At 37.7% G+C, this 16,955-nt stretch overlaps 1 protein-coding gene across 2 annotated transcripts in view; it reads right to left on the minus strand.

Moving 5' to 3' along the window:
• Window positions 1-16,955, minus strand: part of LOC139969247 (rhodopsin, GQ-coupled-like) — an 80,789-nt gene that overhangs the window by 40,858 nt on the left and 22,976 nt on the right. The window lies entirely within an intron of this gene.

Raw genomic sequence — 16,955 nt, forward strand, 5'->3', positions numbered from 1 at the left:
AAACAAATGCAGGCCCGTAGCCAGACAAGGTCCCAAAGGGGTGGGGCAAATATTTGTTCAGGGGCGGGATATATTAGTCACACTATCTAAGCATGGTGCTACCATCAATCGTTTGGCGCGTAGCATGCAAAGAACACAACGTTGTGATGCGATTCCTTGCCGAGTGAATAGAGCATGGGAGAACAAATGTATTGCTCAATGTTTTTGGGGGCAAATCTCAGAATCTAGGCCTGCAAAGTTAAGGCATAAGTTAAGGCCGGTGTCTGAGGTGAGGGGTGTCCCTCTTCCCCTTCATTTTTTTTTTACTGAAACCAGACACAAAATGGTGCTATCAATTGCTATTTTCGAGCATAAATAGCCTTTCCAATATATTCGCGATAAGTTTATACTCAATGCACAACTTATTCACTTGACTGTATAGAGAAAAAAAAATCGAAAATCAGTAGGCCTATAGAGAAATTACCAATTGTCTACAAAAAGTGAGGTGGTACACCTTTCAAATTTTACGAAAGATCGAGCAAAACACGGCGAGAAATTTACGCGAAAATGGCACATCGTGCTAAATGCAACTAATTTCATGTATACAAGGCTCTATTTCTATAAGACCACATCTTGTGTTAAGCGGGGAGAAAAGAAAGTATTTTCTAGAATTTCCAAAAATACGGAAGAAAGAATATCCTACCATAGTTAAGTGTATAGCAAATAGCCTAACCACCTCGGAGGTAACGGATCTCACGTAACTACAAAATACAGCATATGTATTTTGCGGAGTTGACGTTTTCTACAAGAACATGGAAACAATATTTAGCATTGAGTTAATCATGCCAAGTGGCCTAAAAGATGTGATTACAAGGGTGACTTTCATAAAGATGGCCATATATAGCTAGGGGCTTTGATATCGTGCTATGCGTGTATGGTATGCACTGTGCCTCGTGTTTCATGGGGAATAACCTGTTTTGTTCATGCGGAGGAGTCAGTTGGCTTGAGGTGTGTTTTACTTCCCTAAATATTACGGGGGTAGTTTACCTACTTTCTTGAACGTCTAAGGCAATATTTTGCATAACTTTACCGATCCTTATACTGACTGACCTAATTAATTCTAGAATGGAGCCAAAACATTTACTGAATTTACTCCATGAAACATCCATTGGAAACGAGCCAAAAATGTTATCAAACAGGTGTTACAGATAGGGGATGAGCTCATAGTTGTTTGGAAAGGTACCTGGGAAAATTCGCAGCACATGTAGCGTACTATTTGGGTAGGTTTAAACACCGTTGTAAAATGTACATATAGTGCATGCTATTCATTGTTAGGCAGTCTAGAAACGGGGCTTTGCATTTTATTTTCATTTTATAACATAATATAGCATCTATAACTTGTCATTTTAAAATTTCCATAAGTTTCGTGACAATTTAAATTCAAAAGGTTGTCAGTATTTTGCATCCTCAACTGCGAATGTTGTTATCGCCAGACACGCAAAAATACCAAACTTTTTCGGGGGCCTTCGCCCCCTGGACACTCACAAGAGGTTCCACCCCTTGACCCCACCATATAATTTCTGCCGTTTCCTATTTATTCGCAGGGTGCATAGGTGTAGAACACGGAAAGGATAACCGATCACAACATACGATGATCATGTAACAACATATAGACCTAATAATAATTTGTTGGCACTGGTATAATTATGGTGGCCGGAACTTCATGGTGTTGAGAAACGTCTCTCGATTTTAACACCATCGAATTTAGCACTTCACTTCAGAAAGTGTTGAAACCTCAGGTGTTGAAACTCCCCTGAGGTGTTGAAATCCCTTCAGGTGTTGACACCTGTACACAACATCTGTGGTTTCAACAAATGAAAGTTTAGCATATGATGTTTCAACACCTCCGGGGGGTTTCAACACTTAAAGTTTCAACACCTGTGGTTTCAATTATTCATGAAGTAGCAATTCAGGTCCCAGTGGCGGATACAGGAGGAACATCCCCTCCCAATGGCCATCATCTGCCCTTTTTCCGAAGTGGTAAAATTTTTGTACGAAAACATGTTGGTACACAAATGTAGTTGAAAATGACAGCACTATTTTGCATCTAAGCTGTTCCACAAAACCAAAATTTTCAATATAAGAGGAGGACACCCCCTCCCCCAGGACTGAGATCCACCAACAAGTTAAATTCGGGCAGAGTTAGGGACATTCGGGCAAATATCTCTACCCCCCCCCCCCACCCCATTCGCCATTGGTGTGAAACGATCAATATCTCAACCACTATACCGTTTGGAGTTTCACAAGGTTCAGTTTAGGCCCTCTGCTGTTTACGTTGTACATGTCCCCATTCGGCCAAGTTATTTGAATATTCGTTATCATAGTATAATATTTGACCAGTATGCTGATGACAACCGTGCTATACATTGCCAAAACTAACTGTGTAAACGTTTGCAGTTGAAACTTGTACTAAAGATAGAAAAGAGTGGTTTACCCAAGACAAACCGACACCAATGACTCAAAAACGGAAGTGATCTTAATCCGCTCACGGTATGAAACCTTACTAGCCAGTTCTCCGAGCTTCATATCGGTTCTTTCTGCATTCAACTTACTGATTCAGCTAGGAATATTGGTGTTACTTTTGGTCATACATATACTTTTAGTCAACATATTTCTAGGACCTGTCGGTCTATTAATCAATTCTTTATTCGCAAGATGGCACACATCATTAAACTCACTCAAAAGACTTTCAAGGATATATTATTCCGACAACAATGACTTCCACACTGAATTATACTAGTTATTCAATGTTGTATGGTTCGCCCGTATGGCAAGCCATTTTATTTTTTATTCAGTATTTAATGATATCAACAATTATTTAATGAAAAATGATTTAAAGATATCTTTTAATGTATTTTTGATATGTACATATCGCTAATTCGAATTAATGATATGTACATATCACTTATTTGATTTAATGATATCAACAAATATGACGTCATATTTACTGATATCACTAATTCGAATTAGTGTTATGTACATATCATTAATTCAAATTAATGATATCATCAAATATGACGTCATATTTACTGATATCACTAATTCGAATTAATGATATGTACATATCACTAATTCGAATTAATGATATCAACAAATATGACGTACGTATCAAGAATTCGGCCATATTTAATGATATCATTAAATATGGCTGCGATATGTCTGGTTATACGGCGTAGTCTCAGTAACTCATCCGTACACAGGCCTTATGGAACTAAGCTGGTGGTAGTTGGTATGGGTCTAGTGCAGTGCAGTATACATTACATTAGTTATACGGTAGGCTCAATACGTAAAACTGCTCTTAATATGGCGGGGATTGAAGCTCAACCAGTTCTAGACAGAATATAATGCACTAACCGCACTGCACTGTAATTCCCGCCACATAATCCCAGGCGCTCAAACCGAGGGCGTAATTGATGATATCATTAAATATGGCCGAATTCGTGATATGTACGTCATACTTTTTGATATCATTAATTTGAATACAGATATCTGAAATTGAATTTATGATATCTTGAATTGAATTATTGATATCTATAATAGTTCATCTATTTAAGATATCAAAAATTCAATTCTTCATATCAGAAATTTTAATTATGATATCATCAAATAAAATAAAGATATCAATAATTTCCTTGCACCAATTAATGATATCATCAAATATGACGTACATATCATTAAAACAATTTCAGATATCATGAAATAATTCATATCATTAAATAATTGTTGGTATCATTAAATAATTGTTGATATCAATAAATACTGATTAAAAAATAAAATGGCTTGCCATACGCCCGACAATAAACTTCAGTTGCTCCTGCAGCGTACCCAGAATACAGCTGCTAGCAAGATTGTCACACGTTGAAAGAAGTCTGCCCACATTAATCCCATTCTAGGTCAACTACAATGGTTATCTGTCTTCTACATTTACAAGATAAACTTTAAAATTATCCTGCTCACCTATAAGGTCTTATATGGATTAGCACCATGCGATACATGAATAGTATGATTAGTCCCAAGTTCACCACCCAGTCACTTAGATCTTCAAATCAACAACTTCTCCACTGCGTGCCCAACTGGAAGCTCAAGTCATATGGTCCACAGTTGTTTACCATTGCTGCTCCTGCTCTCTGCAACCAACTTCTACGGTACATCAGCACCGAACACTAACATTTTCAGCAGCATATAGAAGGTATCTATTTCAGTTGCTTACCCCTAAGCAGAAGTGCCACTGAGCATTAATTTCCTCTGGATATTGGCGCTATATAAATGTGTATATATTATTATTATTATAATTATTATTAATGTATAATCATTATACATCTTCAACAGACTCCTCTTTTCATGCTCCAATGCACATCTAGGCCTTTCCAAATAAGAATACCTGCCAGTTAGGCTATTGGATGATTATAGGACTGGTGGGCCTAGTAAACAAAGAGGTGCTAACACAGGTCCCAACCAGAGACACTCCTCATGGGCGTAATACATACTGTATACTCACCAAACAATTGATGACACACTAACAGCCATAGAATATCACATAACCGATGACATGAGATTTCAGATTGAATTTGCATTGTAGATTTTCACATAACCGATGACATGACACACTCGTGAGTGGCGCTCTTCATATAAAGCCATACATTTACAATTTTCTGAATCATATCAAAGTGGTGACCAGTGTCCAAATTAAAAACGACTGGCATAGAAAGACTAAAAAGTACCCCTGGAGCAATGACCTAATGATAGAACAACCGATGACGTCCTCGATTGTTAGTGTGTCATCAATTGATGGGTGTGTATACATGCGCCTGTCATCGGTTGCGAGGTCTAAACAAGAGCATACATACATACATACACACATACATACATACATACATACATACATACATACATACATACATACATACATACATGCATGCATTGCCATATACCCATTTGTAGTTTTTTTTACCCGATTTGGCCGCCAATTGGCCCGGTTTGGTCGTAGAAATAAAACCTGACAACCCTGTTTTGTAAGCATCTTTATATTCATGCACCTACGCTAAATATTATGGATAGTTTTGAAAACCCTTTAACGATTGAATGTCATCAAGACGGCAATGCACACATGACTGAACCGAAAATGTGCAGTGGAGAAATGAAATAACATAAGCACCCAAACATTTGATTGACATCGTTATTCAATAGGGATGGTTTTGTTTCATCCCCAGGGACAGCTAATACGTCAGTTTACAACTTTATATTTAACTTGTCCTGACGGTTATAAGCATTCCATTCAGTGATTTAATAACTGAACGTGAGATATGTGACTCCCAGACATAACGTCTAAACTAGAGTATCCCGCAATCTCAGCAAGATGTTTCTTAGCTATTTGAGGGTCTTTAGTGGCATATTAAGCCAAGGAATATTATGGTTGTGTTTGTGTATATATACTTTAAATGTGCATAACTTGAAAATCACAAACAAATTATATACTTAATGGCTATAAGATGATATTATCTCTTCTGTGGAGATACACACTGTACTATTTATCAAACTTTAACCAGACACATGATATTCCCTTCCGAAGGGACATGTGATAACTTTTCTCTGTATGAATATATACAGCGTGTAAGATTGCTCAAAACTTTAGGATTTCACATTGACTTTGAGTGGCATTTGCTCTTATATAGCATTTATTATATAAGAGTAATTGATACAAACACTTAGTACAAACATCGTAATGTCACTCACTGAACAATATTCTTTTCAAAATATTAACTATGTAAAGTGTTTTATTTTTCACGAATCATAAAATGGAGAGAAGATACACCAGCTATACTGTAGACTCGTTCTCAGTTGGAGTAAGCATGATGATGATCTTCTCGAGGATATTTCATGTGTTTTCGTTCCTTTATTCACTGTCCCGGTCACTAAGGCTTCGTCGAGTCTATTTCACTCGACCTCCATTAGGCTCGAATCCTCTTTACAGGCATCGAAGACTCGCCCCAAACCGCGTGCCACGCTCTGAGAAAGTTAACTTTCCGTTGCTAACAAGTGATGTTTTATTCTTGTCGCTACAAAATGCAGACAGTAATGAAACGTGATACCTTGTTACCTTTTATCTAGACCTGAGATGTCCATCGCTGCTATGTACACTGTGTTGTGGATATTGACCGTAGCTGTATGAACTGACTGTACACTAGTGTCTAATTACCGACGGTAGCAAGCTGTGTGTGTATTTTCTGGGATCAATGGTAGTGTCTAACACTTCTGTTACACCTCATTCGAAACTAGGTCAGACTACCGGCATGAGACGTATTTTTTTGTGCGCGAGTCTTCACACCCTTTAACGGTTTAACGGTCATGGTTGTGCTACTATGGCTACTACACAATCTGTATCCCGTAGATACGATACACTAAACACTGTCGTCAGGGTTGATACCAACGTTCCATGTATTACAAACTAATTAATCATGCAACCTCCCACGTAACGAAGCTTTACGTTCACTTTGATAATGCCATAACCTTGTGACTTGTATTTCTACTTGGAAGGTAGACCTGTATCTTATTAGTTTGATTATAAATTTTTGTAAGATACATTCTGAAACGTGATGCTGGCCGGAAGCTATATTTTATTTAAAGGTCCTCGAACGTGTAGGCCTACATATGCATATTCATATAACTTATAGGGATCCTCGATGCTGATTGGACTCAAACTTTTCTTTGTCGGAAAACTAAGATTTGAATGGTCAGTTACCGGACGATGAGACGTGCGTAAAATATAAAGCACAGATCAGCACAGAGGGGGGGGGGGGGGGGGGGCGTAGTGACGTTAGTACATTACGTACGTCTTGACCAGTCGAATTCATCACAGTGATCTTGATAACGTTGGTCATCATATTATTCATCGCCCTTCCTTTATCATGGCTTCTGCATTCTTTTCTTGCAATTGTTCCAATTAGTCTAACCAATGAGTGAACTTGATAATGTCATGACCTTGAGTTATTCATACTGAAAGAATAAACCAAACGTACGATATTTTTCGAAAACCTTTACACAAAACGAAAATATACAGAAAAGGAGGGCGAGGCGGGCGGGTGAGGGTGGGGGGGGGGGTGAGGGGTGGTGTCTTCAGTTTCTCCAGGTCAATCGTGATACTGTATGAGAGGAAACATCAGTATTAATCACATGCTGGGTATATTGCCATGGTTTAAGAGTTTACTAAAATTACTCAGGCTGGTGATACCAGCATAGTGACAATAACAAGTTTTTCTTTTTTATGCCATGCATGGTAACTTCCCTTCTCCATTTTTGTCTTAATTTCTTTCGACAATAAGCCACAGGTACAACCAGGAAGACTACATATCGCGAAATTAACAGAAGGATTTGCTGGTCACTCGAATAACTATAATTAAACTCACTATATATCATCTTGATATGTACTTGCTACTGTTATTCATTTAGTATTGGAATATTTCTTATCTTCCTATATTGCGCAATCGGCAGATAGCTAATTTAGCCTTATCAGTGATGATACATATAGTAGTAGCCTTGGTCAAGAGTTTAAGTATGATAATGAAACAACTTGTCTCAATTAGCTGTTCTGTTACTGTTGTCACTACTTGCGAGTGTTGTAGATGTTTATGGCAGTGTTAACATATGTCTTCAACACCATCTCCCATACATAGTTTAATATGCAAATTTCGTTTGTCCTCTTCCCCAACTAGCCGGATCTACCATGCCAACATGCCGATCTCATAGCTTATGCCTAATGTATGTGTTCCTTGAAAATGAGCGAACGACAATATCAACTCTCTCCGTATTTGAATACGCGAATGTGGCTAGCCATGCGTGCCGTGGTAGCCCACTCATCTACCATATGTCAGTGTTACAGACCTTAGTGTTGAGAAAGGGCTATGTCCAGGGACGTAGCTAAGGCCTGATGATTGGGGGGGTGTAGTGGCTGAAATTCCAACTGGATGGGTTTTGGAGTCAGAAAATTCCGACTGCTGCCTTGTACCCCCCCCCCCCCCCCCCCGCACTCATCGTCAACGATACGGTCAGTGTCAGTCAGACACCCCATCTTTCGCGACTGCACTTTTGTTCCGAACTTTTTTTCAATACATTTGTACCTTATGGGGCAAAGTTTTTGCTTATGTTGATGGCACTTTTAAACTCCCGTAGATTAGCATTGAGTGTTTTAATTGTATACCATAGAGACAATGTATATCCCAACGTCGTAGCCAGGAATTTGAAAGGGGAAGCACTTTTTGCGATTGATATGGGGGAGGGGTCTAAGGGGAGGGGGTGTTCCCCTCCCCTTTGAGATTTTTTTGAACAATTGAAGGTCCTTAGATGCGATCTGGTGCAATTTATTGCCAGTTTCATCATTATCATATGATATCATATTATCAGCAGATTTTGTTTCCTGTTTGAATTCTTTTACATGTTCTTTTACATAATATATCAGAAAGACAAACATAGTGCTCTTTTACAATTTTTCCAGAAGGATGATTCTTATTTATTGTCCTATGTCTGGACTTTAATACATTTGACGAACTTAACTGATGGACAATATAAACTTTCATATTTTGTAAGACAGCCAGATTTGCAGTGGCCTAAAAAAATATCGTTATCTCCGTGTATTAACAGTGTAATAATTATTTATAGGAAGTGCGTATCACGTACGATTGCTAGCTTAGCTTCATTACATGCTGTTCGTGCAACAACTTAGGACGAATCATAGAACGGATGAGAACGAACTTGTCGTCGTCGTTGTGCACTGGCGGATCCAGGGCCTTTGTTTGGGAGGGGCCAAAGTGGCATTAGAGTGATATGGGGGAGGGGTGTAAGGGGAGGGGCCCCCCTCGCCTTTGGAAAATTTTCTATTGCTGAATGCCCTTAGATGCAATTTGGTGCGACAAAAGTGTACAATGGTGATGTTAATTTACTTCTAAAAAAATGTTTCCCAGGTGTAATTTTCTAAAATATTTATAAAACAAAGTTGGGATCATCTTTCTCAAGAAATTTTATTTCTCATAGGTTATAAATTTCTTACAACCAGCCTGTAACTGCAAAATTGTGTTAAACTGTAAATCCTCATGCTCATACATTTACATAGCTCCCAACTCTTGAGAAGGCAAATGCTGGTCCATGCCACGAATCGCCGTCCTGGGGAGCTTGGGGTATTGGTCGGGGGGGGGGGGACAAGAATGGTCTGTAGGGGCGCTTTCAACACTATCTAAGCGGAGCGCCACCACAGGTTGGCGCGGAGCGTACATAAAAATTTTGGATAAAGATACTCCCTAGATTGCAGGAAATGACCCTTTCCGGGCCTTGCTAATTTGCAGATAAACGGAGAATAAATAGGTGTCGTCGCCATTTTGTCGGAAAATTACACCAACAGAATATGACAAATGTCAATAGGTATATGAGAGCGCAATAAAATAGTCAATAATCGCGAATAAGTAAAAAGTAGTGAAAAGCTGAAAAGGGAGCCAGCAGTCCATTTGAGTCCGTCCGGGGGGGGGGGGGTATCCGCCCCCTGACTGTGTATATATACGCTCCGCCGCTAAGTAAGGGGATGTTGGAGAACTGGCTGAAATGAGGCAAGTCATTGGCCTAAGACGAAGTTGTGTTACGCTTACCGGTACTTACACTCACTGCTTCCACTTTTCACGGGGCGTGAAGACGCGGTTGGGGTGACAATGTGGTCTATAGCCAGGGGACGGGCCGAGGGTCCCCCAGCATTTATACTAAAATTATTACACCTATATAGTATACGTGTGCATCGGACAGATCGACAAGTATGCATTGAAAAATGGGCAGATGCACGTTTCGGAGCCTTGGTAAATATTGGGAGGGGGGGGGGGGGCTTATCATGCATTTGCCCCCTCAACTTTTGAATATTTTTGGAATCCTGGTGATGCCTACATGTAAAATGGTGGCACTTATAGAAAGGCTTTTGTCACCCAAAATTTTCTGACGAATATGCATTTTTTTTTTGTGTAACATCAATAAATTGAATAGTAGGTGATAATTCATTCTTTCCCGTGGCATGAAAATGTTCGCTGCTCGCCTCAATGAAAAGAATTATAGGCTAATTTGAGGTTCAAATGATGCTGTAAAGGAGGTTTTATACTCTATTATGCTAAATGCTATATGCTAAAGAAATGATGGTTGCTAAGTCAAAATTTGATGCCAATTTTTTATGTATACTTGACAATTACAATGCGGTTTTTTCGGACGCTTGTGCGGGTCAGCGGGTTTGGGTGTTAGAATGCGGGTCTAATTCCCGCGAATTGCAGGTCAGTTGGGAGCTCTGCATTTAATTTTAAACCAGAAAACGAAAAGGTTAAGACTAGTCTACCACTGCTATTTCTCTCGATTTTTTTTTAATTTCCAATCATATGATTTAGCGGATGTTCGGAAACACTTTTTGGCTCACCTTTGGGGGGGCCATGGCCCCCCTTGGGCCCCCCCTTGGATCCGCCAATGTCGTTGTGCATACGGTTCGTGACATTCCATCGAGTGAGCTGGTTAGGTAGGCAATATGTATTTTATTACGCAGTGGCCTACTGTAGGTTTGAAATAGGCTATGGGCTAAATTTATCTAATTGCATCTGCCAAACTAAGTAAGTAGTTGAATCAGTAGGCCTGCATGTTATTAAGATTATAATCGAGTTAACGGAGTTGACGAGTATTCAAGATCAAAAGAGCACTGACAAAATACCATGCTAAAAAAACAACAGTTTTTAAACATTTTTTTCGACACTCAAGGGGGGGGGGGGAGCAGTCGCTCCCCTGCTCCCCCTGGCTACGTCCCTGGTATATCCTGAACTTACTTTAAGCTAGCGAACAGGGTCGACCCACCCAATAGCAAAATTAATACATAAATTTTCCGAATTGAAGCTGGCGAACGTTGTATTTTTTTTTAGAGTATTCAAAATCATACGAAGTTTTGTATGGTGGAGTATAAGGATCGCGAGATACAATTTCTCAATGTGACGAGGAAAACGTGGTAAATATGACTGATTTAAGGTCAATTTTGATCGAAAATTTTATGTCACTCACAAATTACAAGAACATATGAAAATAAGAGTGCGACAGTCAGAAAAATTAGAGCGCGACAGTCGGAAATTCCGAATTGAAGCTGGCGACAGTCGGAAATTCCGACAGTCGGAAATTCCGACTGTCGCACTCAAATTTTCCAACTATCGTCATTTTTACCAAGATTGGGGGGGTGAGGCACCCCCCCACACCCCCCCTCTAGCGACGTCCCTGGCTATGTCCCCATAAAAGTAGCAAGCGACAATATCAACTTCCGTCAAACAGTTTGATGTTGCAAATATTGCAAGCCATATCTCTATATACTAAACTAACAGAACTACATATATGCTAACAGTTTTGTCTTGGGTAGTCAGTAGATTTCTGCATGTGTGAAAACACATTTATCTTGTAACAACATTAAACCCCTGTGTAAGAAACATGTGATCAAGTAATTTGTGCTTGGCGGAAAATGTGTTATGTTGTTAACACAATTTACGAATTGTTTCAATCATTTCACAATTACACAACGAAGCCGCTAGGCCAAAAGCTCGAGTGATCAACTAAGTAACCATTCCGTAGAATCTTATGAAAGATTTGTCATTGCTTTTGTGATTGTTGTGATCACCGATACGTCAGTTCAACTTCATCATAATAACGAAGGTATCAATGCATCCAAGTGGTAAGTGAATTATTGACACGTGTTATTTCTTATAAAGCATTGACACTTAAGAAAGTTCCTCACGTTTGACCTCCTGTAGTTTACCACAGAAAATTAACAATGTAAAGGCCTATCATATATTTACAAATAATCTTCAAGTAAAGATTTTGAAAATCTTCCCCTTGTGGTTTTAATTTGTCTTGCATTACTGCACGGTAGTGACAACAGTGGGCGGTTTACCAATCTTGTATAGTGGTTCATTCCACTGGGTTTATGTAGGGTATAGTGAATATAAATGGTGAACCTGAAGTAACGTCATCTTATGCAGAGAATACGTCTACCTCTTTTCCCTAACGACTTCTGGCGTTATTATTATTATTTGCTGGCTGTCTTAGTGTGATGTTGGTCAACACGTCGATGTATTCAATTACACGTTAGGCTACTACGACAGTTATTATATACACTTATTATATACGCTACAATACCTATACATGATCACTCGATGTTGTGAGGTGACAGTCGATTTCTATGGAACGCCAATAGGAACTATGTTAACCACATATGATGATCATGTCAAATTTTATGATTATGTACTGAGAATACCAGTTAATGTACTACAGTATTCGTATGTATGATGAAGATGTGATCATGTAGTATAAACTACATTTCTTCAAAGCTGATTAGGAAGAGGACCTTACGTCATCATCATACAAGTTTGCAATATGGAGTATTCCATAATCTCTTAGTCAAACTCAGACATATGTGACTATAGTCAACAATTATGACTGAAAAAAATACTCTTGATGATCCAAAACCAATATTAGGCGTCATTATGAATTATAACTACCAAGCTTTACGATACCAAGGTAATATCGCTTGTTCGACACAAGAAATGTTGACAATAGATAGAAGAGGGGAAGTGGTCAAAGTGTTGATTGCGGAGATACTATGAGGTCACTCTGTTTTTTTTATACATGTAAATAATAATAATAATAATAATAAATAATAAGCAAATATTTATAGAGCGCTTTATGCAAAGGCCTCAAAGCGCTTAAACAAGTACACAAATATGCAAGTCAAAACACTGTAAATTTTTGGAATAAATGAGTTTTTAAGAGACGCTTAAAACAGTCAACCGATGGTGCATTGCGAATTGAAGATGGTAGATTGTTCCAGAGATGAGATGCAGCAGAGATGAAGGCTCTTTCTCCATAAAACTTTGTGTTTGGGGTATGGCTGGTGGCAAGAAGACACTTTGTAGACGAGCAAAGTTGGCGTTGAGGATGATACTGAGGAATTAAATTTGTAATGTAACCAGGGGCAAGGGAGTGTTGTGATTTGTACGTTAAGAGGAGGAGCTTATAAATTAACCACTGCGAAAAAAGTGGCGTTGTGAAGTATACAACGGTGTTTCAAACTTCCGCCAATAAAGAAGACGAACTCTTCGACACGTGTTATAGTTCGGGAGAGTGGGACGGAAGGAATGGGAATCAAAACTAACATGAATCTATAGGTTATGTTTACAATTATTGGTCCCAAACGTAATGACATGCGCTCAAAATTGTACAGAGATTCCAAAATTCAAGAAAGCAGTGGGAAAAAAAAGATGTTGAATATTATACAGTGCAAATCTTTGTTATGACCAACTTGAACTGTTTTGTTTTTTCTTTAGTTTACATTGAAATTATTATCCACAGATAAATATGATATTTCTAAAAACAAAGCTGTACTTTTAGGAAATTATAAACACCAATGAAAACTTTGACAGTTAAGCAAACTTTTCACATTTCTATAGGATACGTGAGCAGGAAGAATCTATTAGGAAAGTAAAGACGTTGAAGACCATATACTCCTCCTATACCTCCTAAACTGAGTGTGTTGGAGTAAGGACGAGTTATAAAATGTATATTCAAATCACTCATATCCAGTTAGGGAGAATTTCAATTGGATCGGGTTTTAATTAACAGCATTAGACAGCTTCTCACCTCAATCTACTAGAAAGAGTAACATTGTCTGACACGGGAATAAACTTATAAATGTTTCATAACATATATGAACCCATTCCAGCCTACCTTGCTTATAAAAGCATAACGACGGAAGCGAGGCTAAGTGCAAAATAATTGCACTTTTGATAACAAAAAGAAGACTTTTCGTCTTTGAAGAGGACATTGCAAATGTCACTATGGATGAGTTTGAATACTTTTATGGTTCGATTAGCAAAAACATTTTCGGAAATGAAGTCACATTTTATTGTAGCGGCTGGTGGAGTTTTTGTGGATTATGATAAAATTCATGTTTTACGTTTTAGTATGTCTCGTATATCTTGTCTTAACATTGTAACACATTAAATAGAAAATGACGCAACGGTAAAAGGGTACTTAAAAAGTTATAAAGGTAAAAACAATACAAAATGTGAACTATATAGGCCTGTATACGAGGTGGGAAAACGTACGAAAAGTAAACACAAAAGGCATAAAAATGTTATCTTTAGTCGGTTTCAAAATAGAAAGAGTAACTTTGTTGTTTATATGAAGTTAAAAGTTTATATGAAGTTAAAAATTATATGAAGTTAAAGAAATAATTGCATCATGTTAATTAAAATATCATATAATTGATTTATTGTCGAAACGTTTAATTTGGTATATCATTTTTTCTTCTCTTTTCTTTCTTCAGGGAGTCTTCTACATTGTTAAGCTATTGTATGCTTTATAGAAGACTTCCTTTCACATTGTATATTTGCACGTGAAAAAAAAAAACAAAATAAATCAAATCAAATCAAATCAAAAGAACATGAGTTGGTGTTGAGTTATTTAACTTATAAAACAATGGCGAACATTTTGGCCTGCACTGGTTAGCCGACGTCATGATTAAGTTAGCCTTAAAGAAGCATTCCAGCCATTAAACATACTTTAAATCTGAATATCTTGAAAACCGGAATAGTTACTAGAAATATTACTTGCTCTTACTTGGGGGGTGAGGGGTGGGTGTGGGGGAGACTGTGACTTATCAAGACAAAACAAAACCTGCCTGAACAAAGATTAGTAGCAACAAATTGATAAATGTATTAAAACCAATAACTGTTCAACAACCCTTGAGCAACTCTCAAGCATCTTTCCGTTTTTCCAAGCACTGTGCATATTTAAATCATTATGTTCATAAACCGCCATAGTAATGTATGGGTAAATAACGTTTAGTTTTGAGATGCAAACAACAATTAACTTTACTTTGTCAGCAATTTATTATATTAAATTGACCGAAGCTTAATGTAAAGGAACGTTCCTGCAGACGATCCTTTCTTCCGTATAATAAAATTAGAATAAAGAATCAATCAATTAAGCTTACCAGCTCAGAGGTCGGAATCCAGATCAGGTTAAAAGACTTTCTGTCGTTCTTTCTTTCTTGTATCCTCTATTTTACTATTGTTTGCAGTTTGTTTTTCTTAAAAGTATTACATGATTCTGTCACCTGTGATTGCCTTATGGTTTTTCAAATTTCTGATTAATAAGAACAATTACATGGACATAGTAATGTATGATACTCATAGGCGTATGAGGCGGGGGCTGGGCGGGGGGTGCAGCCCCCAACCAAATATTGTTGTGAAAAATTCGGGCAATATGCTAAGAATTTTTCGGGCACCTACTGAAAGAAAACTAAATTGCAATGTGTTTTTCAATGGTTAAACTCATATTAATATTATCATTATTATTGTAACGACTTCCTCAAAAATTCTAACCAATATGGAAGGGTTATAACACGACAAATGATTGTATGTAATTGGCATGCGATGTAATAACCGATGCATGCCCATAGGATAGTACATTATGATGTTGATCGCGCGCGAAGCTTGCAAAAAAAAGTTTGGTTATATTTTTCGGGTAAGTCTTTACAGCCACCCCAAACAAATTGGGCTCCTACGCCTATGATGATACTTATATAGAAACGATGTTGTTTTTAAGATAGGAAACCCACTTATCAGATTCGGAAACCTCATGAATCTATTAACGTTTTACATATTTGAGACAGTCCAGATCGATTGATAAGATGTAAGTTTTCATTGACAGATCTACACGCTACCATAACAGATATACAAAACACACCGTACTGCAATAAATGACAAAACTTTTCAATGATATCATCAATATTTTTATAAACCTTCTTTCTTCAGATATTAATATGTTTGACTTCAAACACGCTAACACACACAGGCACACAACAAAGACATGAAAATAACTATATATGATCAGGTTTTTTTTTAATTATATACAGTGATAGTTCACTAAAACAATATCGTGGATTGTAACATTTCTAAATTTTCCTAATACATTTAGTTGAGTGTTTTTTTTTTCTATCTGGTCATACACAAGACATTTGTTTTAATGTTTGGATTGTTTATCAGACGAAACAGCTGCTCTAAACCTCTTGAGCCTGAGAAAGAGAGAGAGAAATAGAGATACATTTTCCGCCCTCGGCATATAGATTTGAATACAAATGACTGTGTTTGTAAATTCGTGCAAATTAACGTGGGGTGAGTAATATTACGGTCCATAGTTTGTGGTTTTACAGCAATCATGACAATTCCCGAGGTATATAGCCATGCCGTCAATAGTAGTACAAAACTATATTATATAAAACTTAAATATTATATTTTTCCACAATTTAATTTTGACTGTATGAGGATGGTTTAAGCACTTGAGGGTTCGTATGGTATCTAACACGCAATCTGTGTTCATGCACAGTTTTATAATCGGACCTCACGGCACTAAATGTATAAACTGTCTCATGAAATATAATAATCAGCAGTTATATTTACGACGATTAAGCAGCAACCACAAATGTGGGAGAAACCCGCAAGGGTATATGGATTACAACTTACAAGTCAGGTGGCTTCCAATTCAACATTTTAACTCAAATTTGGGATCCTTTCAATTTAGAATGTCATTTCAGATGGGAAAACGGTAGATTTCTCTTCGATGAAAAACCCACAAAAAAAAAACAAAAAAAACTATGACCCGACCGAGTATCGAACCCGGAATCTCCAGATTACAAAGCCTCATTGCTTCAAATGCCACTGCCTTTATCCACTCGGCCACAGCATCGGTTTATATAATCTGCTTGCCAACAACGAGGAAGCTCTCAAAATAAATATAGCCTACATATGACGATCCTTAATTTTGAGATTTGGGCATTTGGATATAATTTCTTTTTATCAGACAAAGAATTGTTTGAC

This window comes from Apostichopus japonicus, chromosome 6 (genome assembly GCF_037975245.1).
Source record: "Apostichopus japonicus isolate 1M-3 chromosome 6, ASM3797524v1, whole genome shotgun sequence".
NCBI classification, from domain to species: Eukaryota; Metazoa; Echinodermata; class Holothuroidea; order Aspidochirotida; family Stichopodidae; genus Apostichopus; species Apostichopus japonicus.